Source organism: Arvicanthis niloticus, chromosome X, assembly GCF_011762505.2.
Source record: "Arvicanthis niloticus isolate mArvNil1 chromosome X, mArvNil1.pat.X, whole genome shotgun sequence".
NCBI lineage: Eukaryota > Metazoa > Chordata > Mammalia > Rodentia > Muridae > Arvicanthis > Arvicanthis niloticus.
This window is the reverse complement of record NC_047679.1, coordinates 19,883,704-19,901,214: the sequence shown is the minus strand read 5'-3', so window position 1 is coordinate 19,901,214 and position 17,511 is coordinate 19,883,704. Positions and strand designations below refer to the sequence as shown.

Here is a 17,511-nt window from a genome sequence, read left to right as displayed (position 1 = left end):
AATGTTGATCTCCTGGAGCTGGAATGGCAGGCATATGTGAGCTACCTGTTGTTAAAGGATATTTGAACCTGTTTCTAGTTCAGGGTATGGTTCAGCCTTTAACACATATATTTAATCCCTCTGGTTGGAATACAGACATGCCCTTAGTACATACATTTAATCCCAAACAATGAAGGTAAAGTTAGTTTGTAGAAGGAAGCACCCATGTTTAAAAGTGATGCCTAATTGAGTGGCAGACAAAATGACACATTAGAGAAAGATTTGACAGAATGGAATATGCCCAACTCTTAAGAGGACAGGAAAAGGGAAGCTCCTTAAGGGAGAGATAGACAGTATGGGGGGGGGGGAGAGACTGACCTGACAGTACAGGAAGAAGAATACAGTACAGTTTGTGCAAAGCTGGATGGTACAGTTGAGGAGAGTAGAGTAGCACAGAGAGGGAGAAGAAGGCAGTTTTACCAGGAGAGTTTTACATAGACAGATTGAAAAGAGAACAAGCTAGTCACAGGTAAAGACAGAACAAGCAAGAGAATGAGAAGGAGCCAGAAGATGAGAACATGTTGCCAGAGTTCACTTGGGGCCAAACAGAGCAAAACATCAGATGAGAAAAAGAAACCAGACTGAATCAGTCAGCTTGTTTGAGCCAGAACAGCTGAGTTGAACCAGCCAGCCAGAAATCAGAAAGTGAGTTTATTCAGCAGTAAGTCTCAGAGGCTGAAAACATTCTAGGCTTAGATTTTATGGAGGCTAGAAGCTTCCAGGAGTAGACCTAGGTTAGAGTAGACACAGGCAGTAAGTCCTGGAGATGACATTTTCTTCAGGCAAATAAAAGTTATACTTACAAACTGTTGTAGGTGCTAGAAACAAAAGGTGGGGCTTCTGTAAAAGTTATGAGTTCTCTAGCTGTTAAGTCATCTCCCCAGCCATTTTCCTAATTCTTAATTCTCTTATCAGAATTACATTTTCATCTACAATTTCTCATTCTCTCTGATTGTTCTTTTATAATATTCAGTACTCTTCACTATTTTCTCTCTTGAAACTCTTTTTTTGTAGTTCTTTTTTCATAGTTCCTCTGCTTCTTACATAGTCTTTATTCTTTCTCATAATTCCCCATCTTTTAGGTGTTTTTAAGCCATATATTAAACTAAAATAAAATTGCATCACTTTTTCACCTCCCTTTCGTTCTCCCAGCCCCTTTCAGTTTCTCCAAGCCCTCCCATACCCCCATTCTCAGATTGATAGCTTCTTTTTCTTATTGTTGTATTCATATATGTATGTTACATATCCATATATTAAATGTATATATGGATATGTATACATATATGTAGGTGTAGGTATATATATATGCAGAAATTCATAAATACAACCTGCTGAAGCTATTTTTGTTGTTTAAGTGTATATGGCTTCAGAGCTAACCACTTTGTATGAGATAACCAGTAAGGAACCTTATGCCACTCTCCTATAGTCATTAGTTGCCTATAACTCTTTGTCGAGGGTGGGACCTCATGGAAATGCCTCCCTTCTGTGTTAACATAATTATTGCTATTGCCATTAGTCCATTGTTTAGGTCTTGTTTATGAAGACATTTCTAGGAGAAAGGATTCACAGCAGACTTCCTGGTATTCTGGATCTTATACTGTTATGCCCCCATTCAGTGATATTCTCTGATCCATACAGGAGCTGTGATGTAGATTTGTCAGTTGGGCTCGCTGAAATCCATTGGTCTCTGCATTGTGTCCAGTTGTAGTTTTCTGTGATGGTCTGCATTTGCTGTAAAGAGAGGCTTCTTTGATAATAAGTGGTTGCTACACTCATCTGTGAGTAAAAGGATATTCCAATGTAGTAAGGACTTAGTTGTAAATGTAACTTTTATTCTTCTGTAGTAATTGTCATCTCTGAGGCTTACTGCCTCAGTCTCTTAATCTAGACCTAGTCCTGGAAGCTTCTAGCCTCCACACAATCTAATTTAGTCGTAGAATGTTTTCAGCATCTGAGACTTGTGCTGAATAAGCTCACCCTTTCCTAGTTCTTTCTAGACTCTGGCTGGCTGGTTCAATGCAACTATTCTGGCTCAAACTCCTCTCCCAGCTGACTGATTCAATCTGGCTTCTCCCTTATCTTCTGACTGAATTGCCCTGCTTCGCCCCATATTATGACAATATGTTCTAATCTTTTGGCTCCTTGTTATTCTTGGGCTCATTCTGTCATCACCTGAGTCTGGCATGTTCTCAACCTGCAACCTGTCTCTCTGTTATTGTCCCTGTAAAACTGCCTCCTCTTTTTTTTTCTCTCTGTGATCTCTTAAATAGCCTTTCCTGTCCTTGTGAGAGTTGGGCATATCCTATTCTGTCAAATCTTTCTGGGATTTATCACTGTCTTCCTCTCAATTAGACATTACTTTCAAACAAGGGTGCTTTCTTCTACAAACTAACTTTACCTTAATTATTTGGGATTAAAGGTATGTTCTAAGGGCACATCAGTATTCCAGTCAGACAGATTAAAGCTGTATGCTAAGGGTGAACCACACTACAACTAGAAACGATTGTTTTCAGTAAATAACACAATTTCAGGGGTCACAATGTGATCAAATCTCCTGCAATACTTAGTGCTGCTCTAGAAAAGTGGTAATAGTGGATTCTAAGCTTCATGACCTCACTAGTTCCAGGAAGATAGCTAGATCTTCAGTACGAGAACTTCTTTCCCTCCTGTTGAGCACACCTTAAGTCCAGTTAGATAGCTGTTGGTTGTTACTGACATGTGAGAGCCAGTTGCTGCATGTTTATGCACATATTACCATACTAGTAATTGTCAGGTATCATAGATGTTGCAGCTTGATAGGATGCTTAATGGCTTCCCTCCCTTGGCAGTTTGCATAGTATTTGTTGGTACCATGGAAGCTAAACCTCAGGAAGGAGGCTTTCAGGTTTAATCCAGTTCAAACCATCTGAGTCTTGTGTCCTAAATGTGTGGTATTTTCAGCAATAGGAGTGGATGTTTAACCTCTGAGAGACAACCAAGGACTATATTGACAACCTATGTTGTCTCACAATTCCCTTGGACCACCCTGACCAACCCTTTGAAAGAATTTTTGTCTTTGGTTCTAGGGCTTTTGCTAGTCTTTGTTTCTTGTGGAGAACATTGTCAGTCCAAGTGGCACAACTTTTAAGGCAGCAGCTCTCACCTTCTCAATGCTGCAACCCTTTAATGCAGATCCTCGTGTTGTGGTGACCCTCCTAAGCATAAAATTATTTTTGTTGCCACTTCATAGCTATAATTTTGCTACTGTTATAAATAATAATGTAAATATCTGCTATATGAACCCTGTGGGGATTATGAGCCATAGGTTGGGAACTACTGCCCTAAGGTATATGTAATGTGTATAATATTTATATATGCACAAATATATAAATCTAGCCTGTCAAATCTGTTTTTGATGTTTGTATATATATGATTTCACAGGTAACAATGTTGTATTGGACAATATATATTATATACTTGTGTTATAACATATGTTTACATTTTTAAAAATTTTTCTTGTGTGTTCTCACTTACGGACACTTGATCTTTGACAAAGACACCAAACATATACAATGAAAAAAAGAAAGCATCTTCAATAAATTGTGCTGGTCTAAGTGGCTGGCTGTATGTAGAAAAATGAACATAGACCCATATTTATACATTACACAAAGCTCAAGTCCAAGTGAATCAAGGACCTCAACATAAAACCAGATACACTGAATCTAATAAAATAGGAAGTGGGAAAGAGCCTTGAACTCGTTGGTACAGGGGGAAATTTCCTAAACAGAACTCCAATGGCTCATGCTCTTAAGATCAAGAATTGATAAATGGGACCTCACGAAACTGGAAAGCTTCTGTAAGGCAAAGGGCATAGTCAATAAGACAAATTGGCAACATACTAATTGGGAAAAAAAATCTTCACTAACCCCACATCCGATTGAGGGTTAATATCCAAAATATATAAAGAATTCAAGAAGCTAACCACCAAAAAAACCAAACAACTCAATCAAAAAATGGGGTATAGAACTAAACTGAGAATTCATAACAGAGAAATCTCAATGGCTAAAGAAATATTCAGTTTCTGTCCCACACTTTGTGTCCATATTTGCTCCATGAGTATTCTGTTACTCCTTCTAAGAAGGACCGAAGCACACATACTTTGGTCTTCCTTCTTCATGAGCGTTATATGGTCTGTGAGTTGTATCTTGGGTATTGCAAGCTTTTGGGCTAATATTCAATTATCAGTGAGTGCATACCATGTGTGTTCTTTTGTGATTCAGTTATCACACTCAGGATGATATTTTCTAGTTCCATCCATTTGCCTAATAATTTCATGAATTAATTGTTTTTAATAGCTGAGTAATACTCCATTGTGTAAATGTACCACATATTCTGTATCCATTCCTCTGTCGAAGGACATCTTGGTTCTTTCCAGCTTCTGGCTATTATATATAAGGCTGCTATGAACATAGTGGAGCATATGTCCTTGTTATATGTTGGAACATCTTCTGGGTATATGCCCAGGAGTGGTATAGCTAGGTCCTCAGGTAATGCTATGTCCAATTTTCTGAGGAACTGCCAGACTGATTTCCAGAGTGGTTGTACCAACTTGTAATCCCACCAACAATGAAGGAGTGTTCCCCCTTAGAAACTGAAGGAGGGGCTGTCTGGAGACTGTTCCACCTGGGTATGCATCCTGTATGCAGTCACCAAAGGCAGACACTGATGTGGATGCCAGGAAGTGCATGCTGACAGGAGCCTGATATAGCTGTCTCCTTAGAGGTCTGCCAGAGCCTGACGTATATGGAGGCAGATGCTCGCAGCTAGCCATTGATCTGATTATGGGGTTCCCAATGGAGAAGTTAGAAGACTGAAGGAGCTGAAGGGGTTTGTAACCCCATGGGGAGACCAAAAATACCAACCAACCAGAACTTCCAAAGTCTAAACCATCAGCCTGGGAGCACATAGGGAGGGACCCATGGCTCCAGCTATATATGTAGGGGAGGAAGGCCTTGTTGGGCATAGGTGGGAGAGGAGGTCCTTGGTCCTGTGAATGCTGCATGCCCCAGTGTGGGCTAATTGAGGGTGGGGAGGTGGGAGTGGGTGGGTTGATGGGCGCACATCCTCATAGAAGCAGGAGGAGGGGGGTTGGGATAGAGGTGACTGCACATGGGATGGATACTCAGGTGGAATAGTCTCCAGGTAGCCACCTTCAGTTTCTAAAGAGGAACACTCTTCCACTGTTGGTAGGATTGCAAGCTGATACAACCACTCTGGGTGGGGGGGTTGCAGAAAGAGAATAACATCTGAAATGTAAATAAAATATCCAATAAAAATTTTAAAAAATGAAATGTTCAAAGTCCTTAGTGATCAGAGAAATGCAAATCAAAACGACCCTGAGATTCCACCTTACACCAATCAGAATGCCTAAGATCAAAACCTCAGGTGACAACACATGTTGGCAAGGATGTGGAGAAAGAGGAACACTCCTCCATTGTTGGTGGGATTACAAACTGGTACAACCACTCTGGAAATCAATCTGGAGGTTCCTCATAAAATTGGAAATAGGTCTTCCTGAAGACCCAGCAATACCACTCTTGGGAATATATCCAAAAGATGCTCCACCATGCCATAAGGGCACATGTTCTACTATGTTCACAGCGACCTTATTTGTGATAGCTGGAAACAACCCAGATATCCTACAACAAAATGGATACAGAAAATGTGGTTCATTTACACAGTGGAATACTACTCAGCTATTAAGAATGAGGACCTTTTGAGTTTTACAGACAAATGGATGGAACTAGAAAATATCATCCTGAGTGAGGTAACTCATACCCAAAAGGACATGCATTGTATTTACGCACTAATAAGTGGATGTTAGCCAAAAAATGTTCAGAATACCCAAGATATAGTCCACAGAACTCAAAAAGGTCAACAAGCTGAGGGGCCCAAGTGAGGATGCCTCAGTCCCACTTGGGAGGGAGAAGAAGGTAATCACAAGTGGTGAGGGAGGGACCTAAAAGGGAAAGTGGATGGGGGACAGGGGAGGAGTGGGGAACCTGACCTGGTATTGGGTGAGGGAAAAGGACTGAAGCCCTGAGGGCCAGCAAAAAGAATGGAAACAGGCAACCTCAGCAGGTTGAGGGTACCCTCCAGAATGCACCAGAGACCTGGGAGGTCAGAGACTCAGGACTCAATGGAGGGACCTTAGATGAAATGCCCGACAGTAGGGAGAGGGAAATTATAGAATCCACCTCCAGCAGGAAGACAGGGCATCCCACAGTCAGAACTCTGACCCAGAATTGTTCATATCTGAAAGAACTACAGGGATGGAAATGCAGGGGAGCCTGAGGAAAAGAAGATTTAGCAACAGGCCCAAAGTGGGATCCAGCTCAAGGGGAGGTCCCAAAACCTGACACTATTACTAAGGCTATGGAGTGCTCACAAAAAGGGACCTATCATCCAATAAGCAACTGAAAGAGTCAGATGCAGATATTTGCACCCCAACAGTGGGCAGAAGCTGCTGACCCCTGTGGTTGAATTAGGAAAAGGCTGGAAGAAGCTGAGGAGGAGGGAGACCCTGTAGGAGGACCAGCAGTCTCAATCTGGACCCCCACGATCTCTCAAACACTGGACCACCAACCAGTCAGCATACACCAGCTGATATAAGGCTCCCAACACATATATAGCAGAGGACTGCTGGTCTGGGTTCAGTCAGAGACATGTACCTAACTCTCAAGAGACTGGGGGCCCCAGGGAGTAGAGGTCTGGTGGGGTAGGGACATGGAGACAGGGGTGTGGGGAGGAGGTATGGGATGTGGAACAGTGGGAGGGTGGACTTGGGGGGGGCGAATAAAATCTAGAGTGTAAGAAAAAATAACAAAAAAAGATCTTAGCCAACACACACAAAAATTTCTTGTGTGGTCTATAATTCTTCTGTCATTCTATACTTTGTCCCCATTTTTAGAATATATTATTCTTTTCCAAGCCCCCCTCTGCTCTTTCTAAACCTTTCTATAACCCTCCTCAGAATTCTTTCTTGTGTCACAATAATCCTTACATTCTCTTACATTTTGCCCTCTCTCACTCTACTGTTCATGACCATTTCTGGTTATCTCCCACAGTTTTCCCTTTTAAATATAATTGATTAGAAGTCCCTCACCTTTCTTGGTTCTGAAATTCTAAAGTTTTCCAAGATCAGAGTAAGTAGGAGGTCTCTGACAGGATCACTGGCCTGAGGACAGAAAATTGGTATGGCTTGAGTGTAAGGACAATATCACTAATTCGATAACAGTCATAGAGAACATGTGTCATACCAGGCAGGTATTGTAGAAACTGCTCTGAATACAGAAGTGCTAAGAAAAGGCTTTGTCCTTTGGGAATTTGTATTTGAATAACTTAAAGATCAACTAACTAACAATACAATTCATATAAAGAGATATTCTAAGTAATCCATTTGATTCTAAACATTATTTGATATTGATGGGGGTAGACTGATAGTGAAGCTTTGGTTTATGAAGAGATTTCTATCTGTTTGGACCTATTTCAAATACATTCAGGCCCCACTACAGATTTGTACAGAAAGGGTCTTGTAACAAAGAAGTATCTGGTTTTATGTGTCTGTTAGCCATGACCATGGTACTTTGAAAAGTTCCTTCAGCTTTGTTAAATGATGAGAGTTTCCTAAACAATTATCATTCCAGAATCTAAATAACTTTCTACAACTTGTTTTCCTAGATTCCTGACCACTGTGAAAGACCCTTGATAAGAGATATTTATTACCTTGTATGGTGAGAACAAGCCTTTTATCTTGGCATACAGGACACAGAGGTATGTATGTGTACAAGGCCATCCTGGTCTAGGTTATATAGTGAGTACCAAGCAAGCTAGGCTACATAGTGAGAAAAAAAAGATGTTTATGGATCACATAACATTTTTTAACTGACTAAACACGGGTTATTCCTAGCAGTGCCAACTGTGGGCCAAAAAGAAGGCTCAGCCTCCACCCTGCCTGCCCCTCATTTCTGCCCTAATAACTGCCCCAACTGGTAGGAAAGGTTTCTTACAAAAAAAAAAAAAACCCAGCTGGTTGAAGATAAGGAAACTTTAAGTCATTAGATATGGTGAGATGCTAAAGCCACAAAAGTGGATGGCACCATCCTTCAAGGCTTTAGGTCTGCTTTGCTTTAATTCGATATTACCAAAGAACTTGTGACTTTAGTTTGGTTTCCCTACTAGGAAGAAAATATATCACCAGCTAACCTAAATATATTCCTTTTAATCTGATGCTTTTATTTCTTTTTGTAAGTGTTATGAATTAATAAACTGGAAAAAAAGATATGAAAGTGGCAGGAAAATTGAAAAAGTAAGGTAAAATCTGCTATAGAGGTAAGAAGAAAAGGCACTTCAGTGGTTTGGCCTCACTCTAAAGTGAGTTTGAAGGACTGAAGCTGCAGAAGACAAGATGACAAGATATTCTTTGCCACCACCACATGAAATGTGGTTTCCTAAGAAATGAACTTTGGGGGATATTGAAATTCATATTTTTAAGGCTTGAATCTTAGTAGGTACAGATGTTTGTGATATTATTCTATTGTGCAGATCCTCTGTGCAGTAAAACATGTTGATATTCAAAATCTAAATGAAGAGTTATTGGTACAAATATTTGGAAAATATAATAAAAATATAGTAAATGTCCTCTCTCTGTGTATCCTGCTTGCCATCACCTCTCTCACACACACATACTGTAGTGATAGTAATATAATACTTTATACCCAAAATAACATATTACAAATTATAATATATGAGCTGACTACAAGAAATGCTAAGACATCTTAGCTTCGAAGCCCTCTGTTCTGGAAGCTCTCTGCTATTTTGCCAATAGTTCTTGTCTAGGTACTCCTGAAGTTGAGGTAACAATGCTATTGGGAGGCATGGTCCATGGAGTTATCTTAGGAACATTCTCTTATCTCCAGATCTCTGCTTTATCAACTGTTTCAGATTCTTTGGAACCATTTATGTGTGTGAATATGTATATGTGTATATGCAAATGTGTATGCAAGTATTTTAAAATAAACTTTAGGGAATTGGCTTAAGCCATTATGGGGGCTGGAAAATGTAAATGTAGTGGGCAGACTGGGAGACGAACCTCTTCTGTGCTCTTGTCATATGCTAGATGTGGTTCTATTCTCTGAAGCCAGGGTATGCATGGATGATGGTCCCTGCAGCCCATTCATTCTCCAGGTAGCAAGACGGACACTGCATCACATGTCTTCATCTATTATAGTTTATTTATAAATATATGGTAGTGTATAAAAAAATTTCACTCACTCATTTGTGGGTGAGTTTAAATTTGCATTTAAATAGATCTGTTTATTTTATGCATTTGGGTCTTTAAACTGAATATATTTATATCTATGCACTATGTACATGCCTTTTTCAGTTTTATTTTAGGGTTTTAACCATAATGAGTGAACAACTTAGTGGCTCTATTGCAGGATATTTGATCACATTGTGAACCATGAGATTGTGAACTGAAAGAATCTGTTTCTAATTGTTGCTCAGTCTTTGATCCTACAGCTTTTGGTTTACTGTAGACAAGTAAGTGTGGTGTGGCTCAGCCCTAGCACACATCTTTAATCCAAGAGCTAAATAAAAACAACTATAAGTCAAGAGGCTGAGCAAGCAACCAGCTCATAGGGAGTGAACACAAGTGAAGAGAAAGGAGGGCCATTTAGTTAAAGGGTATTTAAGATAGCATGGAGAAGGAGAAAATTTTCTTCTTCCAGGTCATAGTAAGATTCCATCTCAACAGCATAACAACAACAATAAAAATTATTTCCAAAGAGGAAAGTAGATAACCTCAGAAGCAGAATATTCTAGCAGGAAAGGTGTCAAGATTAGAATAAAGGAAGATAAAATACACATGCTTCCCCTTGGGATTTAGCATTGACCAGATTACTTGGTATGCAGGCAGATGTTTAGAGCTTGGTTAGAACTATTTGAAAGACTACAACTTTGTTATTTATGCAGGGTATGGGAGTAGAGCATAGCAGGTGGTGAACCAAGGGGATTTACTGTATTGGAAAAATATACTTAAATATCAAGCATATTGTGGGCTGGATGGTAAAGACTTTCTATTTTTATAGCCAAAGATAAGCCTTTTATTCTGAGATTGTTTTCCATGGGTTTCTGGAATTCACAAGTTCCATCCCTATAAAAACTCATTATTTTATTTAACATGAGTTTGTGAGTTTCTTATGCCATAAAAGTGTTTTCTGGGTAGACTGCACACAAAACACTCTCTTCTTGCTCAACACATAGTTCATGATTTATATTTCTATACAATGTATGTTTTGTCTTTCAAAGAAGAAACTGAGTAATTACAGCAGGTATATCTTGCGTTTCTACTCTATACATTGTGGCCTTAGAGGTTCCCTACTAATGATAGTTTTAAGGACTTAATGATTTGACAATGTTTTTTTTGATTCTTTACTGAGGCTTGAGTTTCACAATAGAGTCCAGATTAAAATTCTTTCACATTGCAAACCATGAAAGTAGATACTACATCTGATCCACTCATTATTAAACAAGTGGTCATCCACATTACTGACACACCACCACACAAACATTTCATCATGTCCAGTGTGAAAATTAGAAAGAGAAAGGACAAGTTTAGGGAGACAGAGAACTATAACCTAAATTTTAGCAGTAAGAAAATCAACAAAGACACTGATGAAATTGCCACTGGGGGGCGATGAAAGTTCAGAAACTGCTCTGCTAATCTTCAGTCAAGTAAGCACTTCAGCTTGTTTATTTATTCGAAGTTGGAATTTGGATGTGTGAACCACCAAGCACAGGGAAATTCCTGGATGAGAAGCAGAGTCCTGGGGGTGGAGGTGGGGGAGAAACGTACCAGGGCTAGAATTAGCAATTAGCACCTTGGCAGACCACCTTCAACACACAGACACACACACACACACACACACAGCCCTTGCTTTTCCTGAGTGTTTTAAGAATTTCCTTCAATTCCCTTCAGTCTGAAACAAGGGAACTCATGTTAAACTGCAAAGAAGTAAGAGAATACAGAAGGGTGCTTGAAAATACATGTGAATTCAGTTTAAGTGGCTTTAAGATAGCTCTCAGGCACTTGGATCAGAGCTTTGCTTTCTGTGGGTGGGCCTCAGTTGGTAACTTTTCTGGGGAAGCTGAGAAAGTGGCAGAGTTTATCTCAAGGAAGTCTGAGTGATAGTTAACACTTCAAGGGACACTTATAATTTCCAATAAGGGGGATTTAGATAGATTCAGAACAATATCCCAGGGAAAACAAAGAAAAAATCAGGGGATTGGTGAGGTGACTACATGGTTAAAGGCACTTGCTGCCAAGTCCAACAACTTGCATTCAATCCCCAAGACCCACAGAATAGGAGCAATCCAACTCTTGAAAGTTGTCTTCTGGTCTGCATCTGTATATCATGAAGAGCAAACACTCAGGCTCACACACATGCATAAACAAATGTTTTAAAATATGCATCTTTACTGCAGGAATATTTTTTGCCTACTTGACACAAAACTTGATTTTGCCTTCCTAATTTACTCAGTGGTTCTGAGGACTGGTATCATAATCTCGGTCTAGCCCTGGTACCACGTTTTGGCCAGCATACTCAATCCAACAACATCAGTGTCAGAAGGCCAATCAATAATCGTGCTTGGTCTTATTTTCTTTAAGATTTTGATGAGGAAAATGTCAGCACAAAGATTTGTCCTGATTCTACTCCAAGAAGGGATCAAACACAGACAGATATAGAATGAAGTCCAGAATGTAATATTGTGCATGCATAGATTCAAGATATTATGGCGTTTTCTGTGCAGCCCTGGATCTTTATTTCTTAGTGTCCAGGCATAAGATGATCTAGGGATTCAAAGATAGTGGCTGAGGGCCCATGGATCCTGTGCTTAGTATTTTATGTTTTAGAATCTGTTTTTACATATTGCTATAGGATATTTAGATAACTTATACTATGTTATACAAGTGAAGACATTTTGGGTTTATTTAAAGAATTCAGCTAGAGTACCTTTAAAAAGAGAAAGGGAATTTTCCATTCATATCCCTGACTGTCTATCTGTGGATAATGTCTCAGGAACAGCTGAATCCAGTTCTGTCTGTATCTGCTCAATGCCACTCTACACAGGGGCCTCTTTCCCAGCAGTCTGCATACTTCACTAACCATGCCAGGTTTTTTCCCTGCCAGATCAGTTACTGCATTTATGGAATATTAAGGGCAATAGAAATAGTAAAATGTGAGCATTGTGATTGATAATCCATTAAGTGTTACATGAAATGACAGAAGATGCTTCTCACAGGAACTGATTCTGGCTAGACTGGAGCACCTGGTATCCGTAGGAAAAGACTTTGTCTCTGTGTTGAGAATTTTGTTGGTATGATAAAACACCTTTAACAATGATTTAATTGAAGAAGTATTTATTTTTGGCTTTTGATTTTAGAGGTTTCCATGCATAATAATGGGGAAGGCAAGGCAGAGAAGATCAGGTCACATCATAGCTGCCAGGCAGCAGAAAGAGAATGCTTTTGCTAGCTCTATTTCTCTTTTCTCCCTTTATTTCATTTGGGCCCCAGTCTATGGAGTGGTGCTGTCTACAATCAGGACTACTCTCATCCTCCTAGTTAATACTGTGCGTGAAAACACACACCCAGATATTCACTTTACTAATCTCCTAGGTGCCTCACAATCTAAACAGGATGACAATCAAGATTAAACACTTGGGGCTGTATGGACAGGAAGATAAACTTGCTGTCTAATGAATAATCCATTAGTTAATAATAAAATCACAGTTTGGCTTCCTTAGGCCTAATTAGAAGGTTCTGAGTTTTATATAAATAATTTGAGAAATTCCTCTACTAATCTAAAAAAGGTCTTGGAAAGATTTGTTTGTTAGCAATGCTTATAAATAGAAACCTTCATTGTGGCCACATGCCACTTTTATCCCTACACTTTTATCACAAAGTACTGTGATTTCAGTACTGAGTGCTAAGAAGGGAACGTGCTATGCAATAATGAAAATGACCAACAGTAACATTTGGGGCTAAGAGTCTCAGCCTGATCCATGGAAATCCCTTAAGGTCTACATAATTATTTGCAAGGCTCCCTTAATGTAAGTGCTCTGATTTCTGTGTAAATCCTAGTCATGTAAAACACATGCCCTGGCATAAAGCACAAAAGGAAATGAAACAAATTTTCAAGAAATTCAGGACCTATAGTAATTATAGTTCCTGCTGATAAAGGTGTGAATGTGATAATGTGTGAAGATGACAGTAGGATGTGCTGGCTTGAGTGACAGTAGTTGACCTTCAAGGCTAGGATAACTGTAAGAATTTATCATGTAGAGCAGATGCCTTTCTCAGGCCTCAGGCTTGACAGCAGCAATCACATACAGTTCAGAGCCCTAGGAGAAAAGCCATAGGCCTCCTGTGAGGGGCCAGAAGGGGCAACCTTTCAGATCATTAAGTTGTTGCTCTGAGTTCTCCTGCCAGCTGTGTGTGGATGTTGTTCCATATCAGTGAAGTGAGCAGGGCACTGAGTTCATCACATTATCTTGAGGATAAAAGAGACAATCATACATTGATTTACTTCACAAACTGCCTCCCCATTTCTTTGCAGGGTGATTAAATCTTTTGAGCTTTTGGGCCCATTGTCTCTGAGGAAGCTACCCAATTCTCTCATTGTTTCGAAAGAACAGGCACAGAGTAACACAATAAATCAATATGGTTTTGCTTTAATGAAAGCATATTTACAAATAAAAATAGCCCCTACATTTGGCAGGGAGGTTTTACTTTTTTGGTCTTTGTATAATGGTTAGCTCGCCTCTTCTCCTCAAGTTAATCTTCTTGCCCCTTGTCAGAGAACATTTCTAGAAATGGCCACCCTGTGTCCCCATTCCACTTTACATGCCAAAGGAATAACCCTTAAGGTGACTGGATTTTGAGTTGGTCTGTAAGTAGTTAATTTACATTAAATGATACCAGAGACAGTGCTAACAGACATTCTTTGTGTCTGTCACTCTCTGTGGACACAGAGAAAAGACCATTTAAGGATATTTTGAGCTTGTAGGGGAATGCCAGGGTGGTGAGGTGGGAGTGGGTGGGTGGGTGAGGACACCCTCATAAAGGTTTGTGGAGGGGAAACTGGGAAAGGGATAACATTTGAAATTTAAATAAATAAAATATCCAATAAAAAATTAAAGAGTCAGCCTTTACCAGAAAGAAACTTTTCTTATGCCTTGTTCTTAGACTTTGGGCTCCTACAACTCTTGAGATGATACATTTCTGTCTTTGATACACTCAGTTTTAGCACCTCCTATAAATGAATACAATCCTTCAATAACTATGGATTCTCATGCCACCATTTTTTTTTATTTTTTACATTTTCTTCTTTTAAAAAATTGTTTTAGCTAGTCCTAGAAATGTCCCCCATGAATTTCCATTCTCACTCACAGCCTTTCTCCACTGCCCAACCCACACTCACATCTGGGTTCCTCTCCTCATACTCTCTCCCACCTAATTGTTCCCTCCATCCATTTCCAGTGACTATCTTGTTTTCCCTTCTGAGTGAGATTTATGCATCCTCCCTTGAGCCCTTATTACTTAGTTTCTTTGGGTCTGTAGATTGGAGCATAGTTATCCTGTACTTTATGGCTAATATGTAAGTAACTACACATCAAGTATGTCTTTCTGGGTCTGGCTTACCTCACTCAAGATAATATTTTCTAGTTCCATCCATTTGCCTGCAAATTTCATTATGTCTTTATTTTTAATAGCTGAATAGTATTCCATTGTGTAGATTTACTACATTTTCTTTATCCATTCTTCAGTTGAGGAACATCTAAGTTGCTTCCAGTTCCTGGCTATAACAAATAATAAAAAACAGCTGCCCTACCTTAATAACAAAATTCTTAGACTTAAATTAAATAGAAAGCATGTGGTGTGATATAATAGAAATAATTACTAAGATATTTCTACTTAAGCTATAACTTGTATTTGCAAATATTGTCTACTATGGAGGACAGTAATCCTGGGTCTAAATGATGCAGTCTCTTTTATGCTAAGGCTTGATTGTTGGTAATAGAGTGATGTGCGCACTTATTTGCTTGCTTGCTTGCTTGCTTGCTTGCTTTCTTCTATTCTTTTGAGAGGCAGGGAAACATGAAGAAGACCAGGATGAGTAAACATACATGACAAGTGACAATAACAAGATTCCAGCTGTAGTACAAATAGAGCATTTTCTCTCTGCCTTTTCTGGTCATTTATGCAGTTGATAAATTCACATAGCTTCTATGTGATGCCAGTGCTGTGAGCAGGTAAGGTGGACAAAGAAATGAGAACAGCAGGGCTGGAGAGATGGCTCACTTGTTAAGGAGCACTGCTTGCCCATCCAAGGGACCTGTGTTCAATTCCCAGTGCCCATATGACAGCTCACAACAGTCTGTAACTCCAGTTCCAGGGGACGGGACATCCTTACAGAGACATACATGTAGGCAAAACACCAATGCACGTGAAAGCCAAAAAAAGTAAAGTCACTAAAAAACCCCAATAAAATGTAAAAAAAAAAAAAAAATGACAACAGATGCAGTCTATACTGCCATGGAACTGATGTGCAAAGCAATGGCCGGGAAAGTTGGACTTTAAACAAAGAATTAAAAATAAGTAAAATCCTTACAAAATGTGAACAATGCTAGGAAGGAAACTGACAGGGTCACATGGCAGAAGTAAAAGGCTTACAGGCTACAGACAAGGTGACAGTCAACATGCTTCCCTCAACTTCCCTTCCAGTCTCTTTGCTCTACTCTAAACTCTATGACTTTCAAGCTCCCAGCATCTTCTGAACACCTTGAATCAATAAATGGATATGATGTCTGTGTCATCTGTAGTGTACAGTTTATAACAATCCTAACACTTGTCATTGAGTTTGTAGTTCTGAGCTGGGTATTACTATTCAAAGCATTTTATTTTCGTAAAAGATTTTGGTTGCATAATAGTTTACAGGAAAGATACAGATATACAGAGAGGTACTTTATGCTTACACAATTTTTCCTTTATTGCTAATTACTTACATTACTATAGTGCATGTGTTTCAAGAAATACCTAAATTTGTTACTTTTTAATTATTGCTTTGTTATTTTGTAACGCTGGGGATGTAACTTGGGCTTTCACATGTGCAAATCAAATGCAGTTCATGTTTCCCAGCCTGCAGTAACGTTTTTGATGTACTATTCATACTACACCTGGGTTTCTATATATTCTTACCTGATAGTCTCTTTCTGTTGTTAGACCCTCATTATAGTTGTAGCATGCAGGGTTCCTTAGAGACTATTCTGAGAACTCTTGATCCCTAGATGATGTCACTACTTTGGGAAATTTTAGGAAGTGGGGCCTAGTGGGCAAAGGAGGTCACTGGGACTTTCTTTCAGAGGTTGTGCCTTGTCCCTAGTTGTGTTTGCTTTCTCTGCTTCCTGGTCACCAGAAGATGACTAGAATTTGGCTTCTTCCCAGTACCATGGTGTTTAGTTTTATCACAAGACCAGACACAATGGAAACAAGACTATGAGCTGACAGTTCTGAAGATGTGAGCCAAGAAAACTTTTCCTAACCCTTTGCTGTTCTCTTGAATATTTTGCTCGTAACTAACAGAAACTCCATCTAATATGCCACATTATTCTTGATTATCATGTCTCCTTAGGCTTTTCTCAGTGGTGACAGTTTTTAGACTTTCTTTGTTTCTAACGACATTGACAGTTTGGTCAGGTCCATTGTTGACTATCCCTAACTAAGATTTGCCAGATGGAATGCATTTTTATTCATCCTCATGGCTACCTTTGATTGTAAATATATGAAAACATTGAGGCACAGAAAGGTTAATGAACTCTTCCAAAGTTTGACAGCAAACAGCAGATTCAAGCCCTGGTTTAAACTCAGGACTACCATATTGTGCCACATACTTATGTTGTCTCCCTAGTGTCTGTTAAATTTCAGACATTGTAAACATTTCCACCAGGATTACCACAGCAGTCTCTCTCATGTTTATAAATGGATTGAAACAATTTGATGTTATACTTAAGTAAATTAATGAGCGTATCTAATTAGCATTTTGATGCTGATTATGTTCAGATAACTTTTTCAGTTTATAAATCCTCAAAAAGAACTCAGTGGATTTTAGATTTCTTATTCTAAATTTGTTTTATAGAAAGTAGCAAAGGAATAAAATAAGCTTTGGTGCAAAGGAATCAATTGAATAATTGAATAAATATTGAAACAGAATTTCAGAAGCAATTTATTTCCACACCAATGTCTGAAGCTAATTTCTTTTAAAAAGCATCCACAGGGGAAAAAAAATAGAAGTACCGGGGCTCAAACTTTCCATGTACAAGAGAACTAAGTGGAACTTGGCTTTATTCTTCATAGTACATGAAACACAG

At 39.1% G+C, this 17,511-nt stretch overlaps 1 protein-coding gene across 2 annotated transcripts in view; it reads left to right on the top strand.

The window, feature by feature from the left end:
* LOC117694336 (periphilin-1-like) overlaps positions 1-17,511 on the top strand; it is a 42,648-nt gene that overhangs the window by 3,099 nt on the left and 22,038 nt on the right. For both annotated transcript variants that reach the window (XM_034485175.2, XM_076918363.1), the window contains one exon: positions 7,759-7,851. The gene's annotated coding sequence lies outside the window, so the exon portion shown is untranslated. The remainder of the gene's footprint in view (positions 1-7,758; positions 7,852-17,511) is intronic.